The sequence below is a fragment of the Mus caroli genome, unplaced genomic scaffold (genome assembly GCF_978045245.1).
Source record: "Mus caroli unplaced genomic scaffold, Mus_caroli_1 scaffold_8, whole genome shotgun sequence".
NCBI lineage: Eukaryota > Metazoa > Chordata > Mammalia > Rodentia > Muridae > Mus > Mus caroli.
In genome coordinates, this window is record NW_028227263.1 from 34014521 (window position 1) to 34027587 (window position 13067).

At 43.4% G+C, this 13067-nt stretch overlaps 1 long non-coding RNA gene and 1 pseudogene across 1 annotated transcript; one reads left to right on the forward strand and one right to left on the reverse strand.

Moving 5' to 3' along the window:
- Window positions 1-323: 323 nt before the first annotated feature.
- On the reverse strand, window positions 324-2559 carry LOC147002876 (uncharacterized). The gene is made up of 3 exons (XR_015048072.1): window positions 2462-2559; window positions 1311-1432; window positions 324-1174 (listed from the first exon to the last, which is right to left on the reverse strand). It is a non-coding gene; the product is annotated as an uncharacterized LOC147002876 (long non-coding RNA).
- Window positions 2560-8247: 5688 nt separating this feature from the next.
- On the forward strand, window positions 8248-8352 carry LOC115031679 (U2 spliceosomal RNA; annotated as a pseudogene).
- The last annotated feature ends 4715 nt before the right edge of the window (window positions 8353-13067 follow it).

Consider the following 13067-nt stretch of genomic DNA (forward strand, 5'->3'; position numbering starts at 1 on the left):
CAGGCTTCATTTAGAGCCGGGCTCAGGTGGGTGCATTTTACATGGTGAACATCCTCAGATGTTTGTCATCTAGGTTTTGAGAAAACGTTCGAACAGCAGCCTAGAGGATGGTAGAGACAGATAGCAGGCCACTAGCCTTTCCTTAGTCAGTACCAATTGATGTCACCCACTGAAAGCCTCTGGAGATAAGCAATGGGTAATTCCTTGTATTTCATTTGAATTGTGTACAGAGCATCCCAGTCTTGAGAAAACTATGCAATGAAGACCTACGCAGATACTCCACAGATGTGGTATTTCTTCTCTTTCTTGTGGGTGGTTCTGGCTATGGACCATCCTTGTAAGGGTTATAGAAAAAGTCCTTCTGGGCATTTCAAGAGATGGCAGTGAGTTTTCCTCAAGGCACAGGATTCCCTAAGACACACAATACCCCACATTTTGTACTTTGTGTTTATAGATTTCTAGGATCCCCCCCCATGTCTGTGTATAACTGTATGTTGTGTATATGTTTGTGTGTGTATGCCTGTGTGTGTCTATGTGTAATTGTATGTTTGCGTGTGTGTGTGTGTGTGTGTGTGTGTGTGTGTATGTGTAGAAGCCAGAGGTAGATTTCAGGTGTCTTTCCTCATTGTTTCCTCATGTAGTTTTGAGGCAGGGTACCTCATTAGTTGATCTGGTATTTGTCAATTCAGCTACGCTGACTGTCCCTATCTCTTCAGCACTGGGATCACAAGCAGGTGCCACCTTCCTTGCTCAGCTTCTTTATATGACCACACTCAGCTGATTTACTTGGGTTTTTGGGACCAAACTCAGGTCCTATGCTTGTGCGACAGCATTTTATGAACGGAAGCCATCTCACCAGCCTTCCCTGCCCTGCTTCTTAAACCTCAGCTTCCTTGCCTCCCAATTCTTATTGGGTGGTTTCTTCATTGTCACATTCAACATGGATGGGGATAGTCCCTGGTGTCTGCTAGGCATCTTGCCCCTGAAAATCCTTTGCTCTTGGAAGGTGATTCTATGACTTTCTGCTTGGATGGAGTCATCTTAGCAGATAACTACTGGAGTCTCTAAGATTTTAACACACTTCAGAGTGGAGTTTGTCGATCTCATTGTCACCTTGCACTTGAAGCTCCTGTGTTTGCATAATTGGTTCATTTTCTCCTGCCCTTGCCTGTTTCTGAGAAAGAAGACATTTTGCTTAAATCAGCCAGCTAGCATCCCTCCCACCCCTCCCACCCCTCCCATCTCTGCCATCCCTCCCTCCCTCCCATCCCTCCTACCCCTCCCATCCCTTCTATCCCTTCCATACCTACCATTCTCCTTTTTACACAAACGTGGGAGTTGGTCTAGTCAAACCCTCCAGGATTGGTCCACCAAGTCCTGCAGAATTTTGTGCTCTCTGTTACTTCTCTGCTTTGTGAGCCTGCAGCTCCTTCTGAGAAGGAGATAGTGCCGTGTATCAAGACCTAAAAGGTTCTGAGCTCAGACCCCTGTTTCTGGAGGCCATCACATACAACCCTCAGAACAGACCTACAAGGCTGGAGCTTTGACTCCCATTCTTCAGGTAGAAACAGCAACTGGATTCACTCAGCAAGGTTTGGAAAACCATCTGATAAGCCCCACTCTTTACCCCCATACTGCTCTGAGGGGTGCCAGTCTGATGTGCCCTGGTAGCTGATGGGTGATGTGGGAGGGTATTGAAGCAAATGCTTGTCTTTGGCTTTCTTTTCTGTCTAGCCATTGTAGTAGGCACTGTGTTTCCTGTCGGTGGAGTCTACGGACTATGTTCTTGTTCCCTTACTCATCAGTGTCTTTAGCTACACACACACACACACACACGCACACACACACACAAATCTATATTCTGGATACACACACACACACACACGGGGTGGGGGGGCTTCAGGTAAGATGGGGGTTTCTTACCACCCCGTGGGACTCTTAGTCACCCCGTTATGGGGATCCACTCAGTTCAGCATCAATAATAAACCTCAAGTTCCTGCACTGCTTTTTAACTGCCATGATAGTACCTCACAAAATCAACAAAAAGGGGTTTATTTTGACTAGCGTGTCAGAGGCTTCAGTCCATGACTTCTTGGTCACTAGGCATGACTAAAGGCATAGTGGAGCAGAGCTGCTCACCTACCTCAGGGTAGCCAGGAATCAGAGGTGGTCAGGGAGGGGCCCAGGCTAAGATAGAGCCTAAAAGGCATGTCCCTGATGCCCAATTTCTCCTCCATATCAAGAGTGGCCAACCTTTTGGTTTCTGTAGGCCATATTGGACAATGGAGAATTGTCGTGGACCACACATTAGATTCTGCCTCTAAAACTCTATCACCTCCAGTAAGTCGATCAATTATAAATCTATCCTTGGATTAATCCATTGATCAAGTCAGAGTCCTTGTGATTCCATCATAGACAGTTGACTGGATCACTTTATATCCAAACTATAATATTAACTCACGAGGGCTTCCTCTCATTGTCTTTTTGGTTTTGTGTGCTCTTAACTTAGCTTCTTCTCCTCCTCCTTCCAATTCTTCCTCCTCTTCCACACATAGTCATTACAAAGACATCTTCAACTACTTCCCTAAGATTCCCTCCTAGGAGAGTTGGGGTTAGCTTCTGCAGACTTCCAGGAAGTCTGGAATGTGACAGGACACATGTCACAATGGCTTGTGGGCAGATGGGGCTGGAGGAGGTCGCTGAGCTTTCAGGAAAGGCCTTACAAACCCCATCTTTCCTGCTGCAGGGAGCTAACAGAATAGTTCTCGTGTAATCCCGAAGACGGCTGGACTGAGGGGCAGTCTCCAGGGAGCTTCTTGCTTGAAGCTGTGGTGGGTAGAGCTTGCTGCCAGTTCTTCCCTGCTCAGTTCCATGCTTGTTATCACAAAGGCCAGCTGATTCTTTGACCTTTGCTCTCCTGTCATGTAAGGAGCTAATTCCTTCTATCAGGGGTCGTGGGGACTGAGGTAGAGTGCTTACTATCGCCCCATGCTTAGGGAGTTAGTTCTTTGCAGAGATCTCAGCTTTGGCAAACGCAGGGCAGAAAGGAAGTTTGGGACAAGTCAATATGAAGCAGAGTGGAAATTTATGAAAACCGTAAAGGTGTGTAGGGAAAGAATAAAGCAGACGTGTGTGTGTGTGTGTGTGTGTGTGTGTGTATGTGTGTGTGCACACGTGCATGTGCAAGTGTGCAAGTGCATACACGTATGTGCATGTGTAACTTATAAAAAAGTTGTGCCTTTGAAATAGATCTGTCTGTCTGTCTGTTATATTTCTTGGCTTTCTAATTTATATTGATCAATGTAATTGACAAGGTTTAGAGGTTAAGGAATTTGTTTTTGTAAACAAAATTGTTACGTGGGTTTATGAAGGGTGGTGTTTAGATTTAGGAATGAGAGCAGAATGCTAAAATCTCAGCTCTAGATAATTTTGGCCCTAAGTGAACACAGCTTGTTTATTCTCTTTTGATGTCTCTATTTGAGGTACCTTTAGAAAAAAAAATGCTCATGGCCTCTGTAGGCAGTTTGGGCTTTGTCAGTGGTGTGGGAGGTTCTCTGATTCTGCCGTTAGGAAAGGCAAAGCAGATCCCTAGATAAAAGGCCTCTCTGCCCCCAGGCTTTCATTCTCACGTTGCCATAAATGTCTCCCTCTCCACTCCTTTCCTATCTGCAAAGTCCCCAAGCCTCTCTTTCTCTGACTGTACCACACTTGGCCTCACACAATGGGAAATGGGTACAAAGCACATTTAAAAAGGATCCGAGTTGGATGACAGAGATGAGACAGGAAGAGAAGGCAGAGGTTCTGTTTCTTGTTTAAGCATTAGTTGGCCTGAAGGGGACATCCCTAATTACTTCATGGATGCCAGAGATCTTGTGGGAGAGTCTCTTTTTTCTTCTCATGATGTCCCCTGTCATCTATTCATGCCATGGCCACTGAAAATGGTCTTTCCCCCACCCTTTTCACCAGCTGCTAGATTGTATCTTTTTCCAAATCACAGAGTTACTGATTTTATTCTGCCTTGCTGCTTTTATAGTCTTGATAGAATTGCCTGTTCACCTGGTTCCACCAATTGCACAGCCAACACTGAAGGCTTTCCAGAGCTAGATGCCTTTAGTCATTCACCAACCTTCCCAATTTGTGTCACACACATGAAGAGTCAAGCGCTTAGATTTGCTGCCTAGAAAAAGACCCCTGTTCCTTTCTTTCCGATAAGAAACAAGCTATTAGGTCAAGACAATCACTTAGTAACCCTCCTGCTTCACGGGACTGTTGATTCAATTATACCCAGATGATAGTATTTTTGAGCCTGCAATAGGAAACTCTGTAGGTCAGGTAGACTCTGCGTTCTTGAAAGACTTGGTCACACCTGTAGATCCCCAAACTCAGTTTTTCCTGGACAGGATATAGGTTATACTGTATCCTGATGCCCATCACCCAGGAGCCTGGAGTTACATTACCCTTGAGTCTAATGGTAAAAATGAGCTCTTCATATTTGAGACAGGCTGAAAAGTTCTGATACTTCCTGCCTCTGCATTACAAGTTGCCAGGTTGTCTGTCTAATGCCTACCTTGTTCCTGCCTAACTACAGTTCCTTGAAATTCAATCCCTCTCCATGACTAGGCCTCAAACTCTCCTATCTGTGCGGTTGAGACTTACACTATTCAGTGTCTTCCCTCCTAGTTGGAGGTGGTGCTAAAGCGTAGTAGCTCCTATTCACACTGCTTCCCAGGAATGTGTGGATCATAGGAACTATCTCTGTACATCTCTCCCTATACCAAATCCCTTCAGTAGTCTGTTAACCACCTGTGTCTTTCCCTAACATGACCAGTGGCCACACTTTGTCGAAGTCACAGGCAGAAAGCTGTACTTGCCAGAACCTGACCCTTGGGCCACCTATCTGGATACCCTTGCTTGAATCTGGCTGAAATCCAACAGATATTCAAAGATTCCCCACTGTATACTATGCAGTAAGAGAGCCAGGCAAGTCTCAGTCGGGACTCCAGGGTCTGAGCACTTCTTCCTCTGATGGCTGTCTCTCATTGCTCAGATGCCACTACACTGCTCATCACAGCCCCATCAGCAAAGCAGAACATCTCATCGCTAGGAGTGAGACCAAAAGCAATACAGGCTGAAATCTTATTAGCTCAGGCAGCCGTGGCACCGGGGCTGCAGCTCTCCAGGTAACAACATTTCCATTTGTCTGGGGGAGATCTGTGGAGCCTTAGGATGTTTTTCCACTCACAGTGGTGGAGGGGTTTTTGGATCTTGGATGACTCATAATCTGATGGAAATAAAAATATAGCCATGCTAATGTAAGACCCATTGGGATTTGGTGCTTACTCAGGGACTGCCTTGAAGTCTATGTCTCTGATGCTTCATAGCTTTAGGCAAAACCAATGCCTAACTAACAATGATGACAAGGATAATGACAAAGCTGGAAGAAAATCCAGAGGGAGAAGAGCATTTATTGTGCTTCTGAAATGTGCCAGTCTCGGTAGAAATGGAATTATCAAATACTAGGATTTCCTGCCACAAATTTCAAACCGTGGGCTCAGAGTGAATACTTTGTTCTTTGAAGGTATATGAGAAAGTTTTGTCTTTTAAAACCACCTCTGGTATAAATTTCCCTTTTTACTCTGAAAAACTATAAGCTTCTCACACTATAAGCTGCTTTTCTTTATAGAACTATGAAGCCCTTCTTCAGATGCAGTCAGATGTTATTGCTGAAAGACAGGGGATAAATTAGGGATAAATATACCCCTGTATTATTAAAATTCTTCCTCCACAGACTGGATTCACCATTTAAACATTCATCTTACCAGAACTGCAAATGGATGAAAGGGGTGTGTGTGTGTGTGTGTGTGTGTGTGTTTGTGTGAGTGAGTGTGTGTGTGTGTGTGTGTGTGCGTAGTTTCATACATATCTCCAGGGGTTACCATATAGACACAAAACAAGGACCTGGCATATACAGACATTGCTTTCTGGTCCCAGGCACCTCCAGCTTTTTTGGCTGTCCTTATGAGGATGGGTTAGGGATGCCATTCCTGGCCACGATTGCCATGTCTCCTGGGTGTCTGTGAGAGGTGTGCTGACTTTTTCAGGTATGGCTCAGAGTCCAGAACCCATTTCCAGACATTTCCAGGTTCTTATGACTTGAAGCAAACAAAAATTGAATCAGGGACATATAGATAGTGATAGAAATAGGGACAGTTTAGTAAGAAAGAGAAAGGCACTCCTAGAAATTCAAATGGGCCAGACAGCTGGGAAAAGCTTGAGGCCTGCAAGCCCTGGGCCACCAGAGTGTGAACATTTGTATAGCGCCTACCTTCCCAGCATTTGGAGATTGCTCAGAGGTGCCAGCCCCTTTCCATGGATGCTCTTCTGTTACACATAGCATTCCACCTCAGGATTGCCCAGCTTTCTTCTTCTATGTCTGGTTTCTTTCTCAGGTCAATCTTGCTGCCTCTGGACCTCTCACCCCCTCCTCGGTTCTCCTACCTCAGCTTGGAACCTTGTTCCTTGATCTTTTCATAATTAAGCTTTAAAAAGTGGCAGAAAACACCGGAGCTGGTGGGCTTCTAGCTGTTTAAACCAACACATCACCAGTGAATCTTGCAAAATACAGCTTTCAGTCTACTAGATGTGCAGAGGCATTGCTGGGGGCTCTGTGGGTGGAACTGGTCTGATTTCAGTAGAGCAATGGCAGGTGGTTGATAAGTAAACTTTACACACTGTAGTGAAGGGCTAGCATTGTTAGCTCAGGGAGGGTTGTAAGAACCTGACAAAAGGGAATCCATTGCTTTGGCTTTAAGGAAAATCCTTAAATCCGGTTGATTGAAGGAAATCTATCACTTTGGAAAATGTATGGATCCTTTCCAGATCCTCAAAATCAAGGAGCTAACAGCACTCCTTCATAAGATTGTTATGATTTTCAGAGACGTTGCTCTTTGGAACTGGTTGTCATCTTGTCCAGTCTCTCATGGGCTTTTAATTAGTGCTTTTGGCATCTGAACACACCTTGTAGTGTAAGACTCAAGTTCCAATCGATAGGATACATGTGGGCCTAGAAAACAACGTGGGAGTCTATGCTCAGGACATTTGTGTGCAGTGAGTCCCTCAGAAAGTGCAGCCCCAGCCAGAAGGATCTATCGTCAGAGTCTTTCAGTGAGAAAGAGTGGTGTCTGGGCTACTCATTACCGTCTGTGGATGGAGCTTCCTTCCACTGTAGGCTAGCCCATAGATGTCCAATACTGCCATTCTCATTTGGTAACGTTGGGCTCCATTCCATCTAGAGAGAGGATCTAGGTTGTTATTGACCTTTCATGCTCTCCTATATAAAATTTGTATACCATCTATTAGCAAATAAAAGATTGTACAAATACATAGTATACATGCTTTGTTTTGACATATCTGAGAGCGATAAGCTGGCTAAATCAAGCCAATTAACATATCTATCACCTTGCATCCTTATTTTTTATGGTGACATTTCAAATCCACTCTCTCAGCAACTTTTTAAGGTATGCAATACATTATTATTAACTATGGTCACCATTTGAATAATGGATTTCTAGAATTCTTCCTGATTAATAGAAACTGGTATCACTAAAAACCTAACCATCCTTCTGCAATTTGCTTCTGTAAGTTTAATCTTTTCAGATTCTGCATACCAGTGAGATCCTGTTGCATTTAGCTTATTTTATTTGATATAGTGCCCTTCAGGTCGATCTGTGGTGTTATAAGTGACACAATTTCCTTCTTTTTATAAGGCCAAGTAGTTGTCATTATGTATTTCCACAATGTCTGTTTATCCAATCAGCTGTTGATGCCCATGTAGGTTAATTCAACAACGTGGCTGTTATGAAGGAGGTTGCAGTCAACATAGGGATGTAGGAATCTCTTTGATACATTGATTATATTTACACACACACATACATACACATACAAGTAGAATATGGTCTCTACACTTTTAGAATTTTGAAGAGTCTTTACACATTGGTCTTTAATGGTTACACTAGTTTTCATTGTTGTACAAGGATTCTCTTCTTTCTACATACTGCAATACTAGTTATTGTTCACTGTTTTATTACTCAGCATGTTTTTTAATTGATTCTTTGGGAATTTTACATCATACACCCTGATCATACTCATTTCCCAGTCCTTCCATGTCCACTCTGAGGATTGTCACAGAAGCCTTCCCTGTCTCTCTTTACCAACTGTGCATCTGTGTAGTTGCTATCACTGTCAAAGATTGCTTTTTGGCCTTTTGGCTAAGATCAAGTGTAGTATCTGTTCTTATCAGTTTAATGTCTTCTACTTTTCAATAATAAGCTGTTTGGACTGGCATGATATTTCATTGTGAAACCAGTTTGCATTTCCCTAGTGATTAGTGATGTTGAGTTCCTTTTCACATACCTGCTGGACTTGTGTAGGTCTTCATTTGCTAAGTTCCCAATTGAGTCCTCAGTCCAAGTTATTTGTCTATGCGTGATTGAATTTCTTGTATATCCTGGATATTGACTTTTTGACAGATTTATTATTTATAAATATTTTCTCCCGTTCTGTAGGCTGTCTCTTTATTATCTTGATTGTTCTCTTGATGTATATAAGCTTTTTTTAGTGTGATATAATCACATATACCTGTTTTCTTTTATTGTCTGTACACACACACACACACACCAAAAGAGAGCCCAAAATCTTTGCCCAGAACAATGTCATTGTTGCCATTTTTCTCTTCCCATGGGTTGAGTGTTTGAGTGAGGTCTCACATTTGAATCTATAGTCTATTTTGAGCTTAAAAAAAAAAACCAGGTGAGAACCAGGGTTTTAGTTTTTTATTCTGCCAGTGGCTTTCTGTTCTGTCTTTTTATTATTTTCTTCTAAAGATGAGTTAGTGAAGCATTATCAGCTAAACCACCAGAGTTAACTAATCCTCAACCCTAGATTTGAGATCTTCGAATTCTGACAGGATCTTAACAGATATCATGGCATGCAACAGTTTTAACGAGCACAGTTTTAATTAACTTAAAAAATGCCATCTATAGCATCACTGCTTCGAAAGGCATTTTAGGGGGGCTGGAGAGATGGCTCAGATGACTGCTCTTTGGAAGTCCTGAGTTCAATTCCTAGTAATCACATAGTGGCTCACAACCATCTATAATGGAATCTGATATCCTGTATGTCCTGTTCTGCATGCAGACATACATGCAAATAGAGCACTTATACAAACAAACAAACAAACAAATAAACAAACAATCAAACAAACAGGCATTTTAGGGTCAAGTCTGGAGTGTCACGAGCAGCGGAAGGAGAGGCTGTCTTCTGCTTAGCAACTATGGTATCCTCTCAACTGTTTCCTCATCTGAACGTGATGGGGAGAGAACTGAACTTCAAGTGCCTACCTTGTTGAAGATTTCTCTTGTTTTCATTGTTGAAGATGGGACATGTGACATCAATTGAAACATTCCCTCCTGGACTCAGAAGGCTCTCACAATTTACTAGGTTTAGGAAGCTGATGAAACTTGCAAGACCCACAGGCCTCACCTTACCATTATAAAGCAGCAGACTATTGTGGGGAAGAGGGTCGTCTCAGTGAGCTGTATGAAAGTTGTGCAGGAAGCACCAGGGATGCAGCTTTTGTCACTTGTCATCCATGCTGGGGTGGACTCTCTGATTATGCAGGTGTCTGAGGGTCATCCATGCTTCAGGAAGTATCCCCTCATAGACTCATTAACTCACTGAGCTAGACTTGAGTCGTTTATTTGGTTTATTGTGGGTGCTCTTTCTGAGGTAAAGAAACAGGGAAAGTTAGACAACAGGATGTTTTCCCAGTGTCTTCTGAGACTGACATTACCCAGCTCAACCTAGGCTCACTGGCCTGTCCTAGGATGTTGCTGTAAGGTGGATTATTACAAAGGCGCTAAACTAGTTAGATGCCATTTTGTTCCCAGATCTAGTTCCAAAAGGACCCATGCTTCTGTCTTTGCCTTGCTTGTTTCTGCCCTTCAAGCCCATGTCTCCTCTTTCCTCCTTCTGCACTAATAGTTGGCTGCACAGAGTTCCATTCTCATCTTCTCACTTGGCTCCTGGTCCATTCTGCTTGTCTCCCATTAAGATGTCTCTTGAATCAAAAATTCAGGTGACAGCAGATGCTGGCAAGGATGTGGAGAAAGAGGAACACTCCTTCATTGTTGGTGGGATTGCAAGCTGGTACAACCACTCTGGAAATCAGTTTGGCAGTTCCTCAGAAAATTGGATATAATACTACCAGATGATCCAGCAATACCTCTCCTGGGCATATATCCAGAAGATGTTCCAACCAGTAAGAAGGACACATGCTCCACTATGTTCATAGCAGCCTTATTTATAATAGCCAGAAGCTGGAAAGAACCCAGATGCCCCTCAACAGAGGAATGGATACAGAAAATGTGGTACATTTACACAATGGAGTACTACTCAGCTATTAAAAGGAATGAATTTATGAAATTCCTAGGCAAATGGATGGATCTGGAGGGCATCATTCTGAGTGAGGTAACATATTCACAAAGGAACTCACACAATATGTACTCACTGATAAGTGGATATTAGCCCAAAAACTTAGGATACCCAAGATATAAGATACAATTTGTTAAACGCATGAAACTCAAGAAGAACGAAGACCAAAGTGTGGACACTGTGCCCCTTCTTGGAATTGGGAACAAAACACCCATGGAAAGAGTTACAGAGATAAAGTTTGGAGCTGTGAAGAAAGGATGGACCATCTAAAGACTGCCATATCCAGGGATCCATCCCATAATCAGCTTCCAAACGCTGACACCATTGCATACACTAGCAAGATTTTGCTGAAAGGACCCAGATATAGCTATCTCTTGTGAGACAATGCCGGGGCCTAGCAAACACAGAAGTGGATGCTCACAGTCAGCTATTGGATGGATCACAGGGCCCCCAATGGAGGAGCTAGAGAAAGTCCCCAAGGAGCTAAAGGGAACTGCAACCCCATAGGTGGATCATTATTATGAACTAACCAGTACCCCAGAGCTCTTGTCTCTAGCTGCATTTGTATCAAAAGATGGCCTAGTAGGCCATCACTAGAAAGAGAGGCCCAGTGGACTTGCCAACTTTATATGCCCCAGTACAGGGGAATGCCAGGGCCAAGGGGGGGGTGGGGGGGCTGGGGGGGTGTATTGGGGACTTTTTGGATAGCATTGGAAATGTAATTGAGGAAATTACCTAATAATTAAAAAAAAAAAAGATGTCTCTTGACCTCTCCCTCTCCCCTCCCTCCCCCTCCCCCTCCCTCTCTTTTTGAGTTTTGAAGCTTTAAGAACTTTAAAAGCCCTTTAATTGAAGTCAAGGTCTCAGGGCCCATAACATTTTAGGAAGCAGCCTGAGATGAGTGTCAGAGTATCTGTGGTTTTACCTGGGCTGTGCTGCTGCTGAGTCCGTTTCTCTATGTGAACCTGGGATGCAATGCCAGGTTCTATCTTTTAGTCTCTGGTCTGATGTCTGGTGCAGAGCTCCTAAAACCCTTGGAAACTTCCTGAGGGGTAGGAATGCTAAATCTATCTTTTGCCCAATGCTTGGTTTCTGATGTCAGAGACTGACAGAGCATTCCTAATCCCTTTGGAAATTCCTCTGAGACAGGAGTGTCTTCTGTTACAAGGTGAGTCTTGATGGCCACTGAACCATCCTGTTCACCAGAAAGACCAAGCTATAATTAGAAGCTGGAGCTTCCTATTTTCCACCCCTTCCTCAGGCCAGTAAGGAGGGACTGGAGACTGAGTTTAAAATTACATTGCACCTACATGACACAGTTTGGAGAGCTTCCAAGTAGCTGAACTTAAGGGGGTTTCTGAAGAGTCTCTTTCAAAGAGATGGCGTAGTATTTCTCAGCTCCTTCCACCACAGCAATGGAGTTCACGAAGTTCTTCATGTGGCTACTCAGTTACTCAGATTTATCCTGTTCGGGATTAACATCGCAAACCAGTAACAACAACAAAAAAAATAACCACTTCTGTCTGAGCTCTGGGGGCTGTCACAGTAAATTAATCAATCCAGAGGAGAGACAGTCATAAAAAGAATTCTGCATTAATAACCAGCTGGTTCGAAGTGAATTTACAACTGTGGCTGGCATCTGAAATGGTCTTGTGAGACCCAGTCCTTAACTTTGGAACCCAATGTTGTCTCTAGGTAGATGATGTCAGAATTAAGTTGAATTAGAACCCAAATCATGCTGCTGAAGGATCTCTGCTAGGGGTGTGTGTGTGTGTGTGTGTGTGTGTGTGTGTGTTTTAAGTTTTTATACCTGGTCATAAAAATATTTTATTGGATGTTGAATCTATGACTTGATCTTGGTCTCTTCACATAAAATTCCAACCAAACAAAGTGTGAGTGGTGGGTATAATTGTCCTTCTTCCAGAATTCAGTGGTTTGGTGAGTTTAAAAATAAAGAATATCAGGTCACACTATAGGTGGTTGTGAGCCACTATGTGGTTGCTGGGGAATTGAACTCAGGGCCTCTGGAAGAGCAGACAGTGCTCTTAGCCACTAAGTCACTCTCCAGTTGATAGAGCACTCATATACATAAAATAAATAAATAAATCTTAAAAAAAAATAAAGACTGTCTCATCAGAGAGGCTTCATCTAGCAACTGGTGGGAGTAGTTGCAGAGACCCACAGCCAAACATTAGGTGGAGATTGGGAAATCCCAAGGAAGAGGGGACAGAAAGAATGTAGGAGCCAGAGGGGTTGAGGACATCATAAGGACACAGCCCACAGAATCAATTAATCAGGGCTCATAGGGGCTCACAGAGACTTAGGTGACAATCACAAAAACTGAAAGGGTCTGAGTTAGGACCTCTGCATATATGCTATGGTTACATAACTTCGTATTCTTGTGGAACGCCTAACAGTGGGATCAGGCACTGTCTCTGACTCTTTTCACCTGCTCTTGGAACTCTTTCCTTCTACTGGGTTGCCTCATCCGGCCTTGATATAAGGGTTTGTGCCTGACCTTATTTTATCTTGTTATGCTGTGTTTGGTTGATACCCCAGGGAGGTCTGGTCTTTTT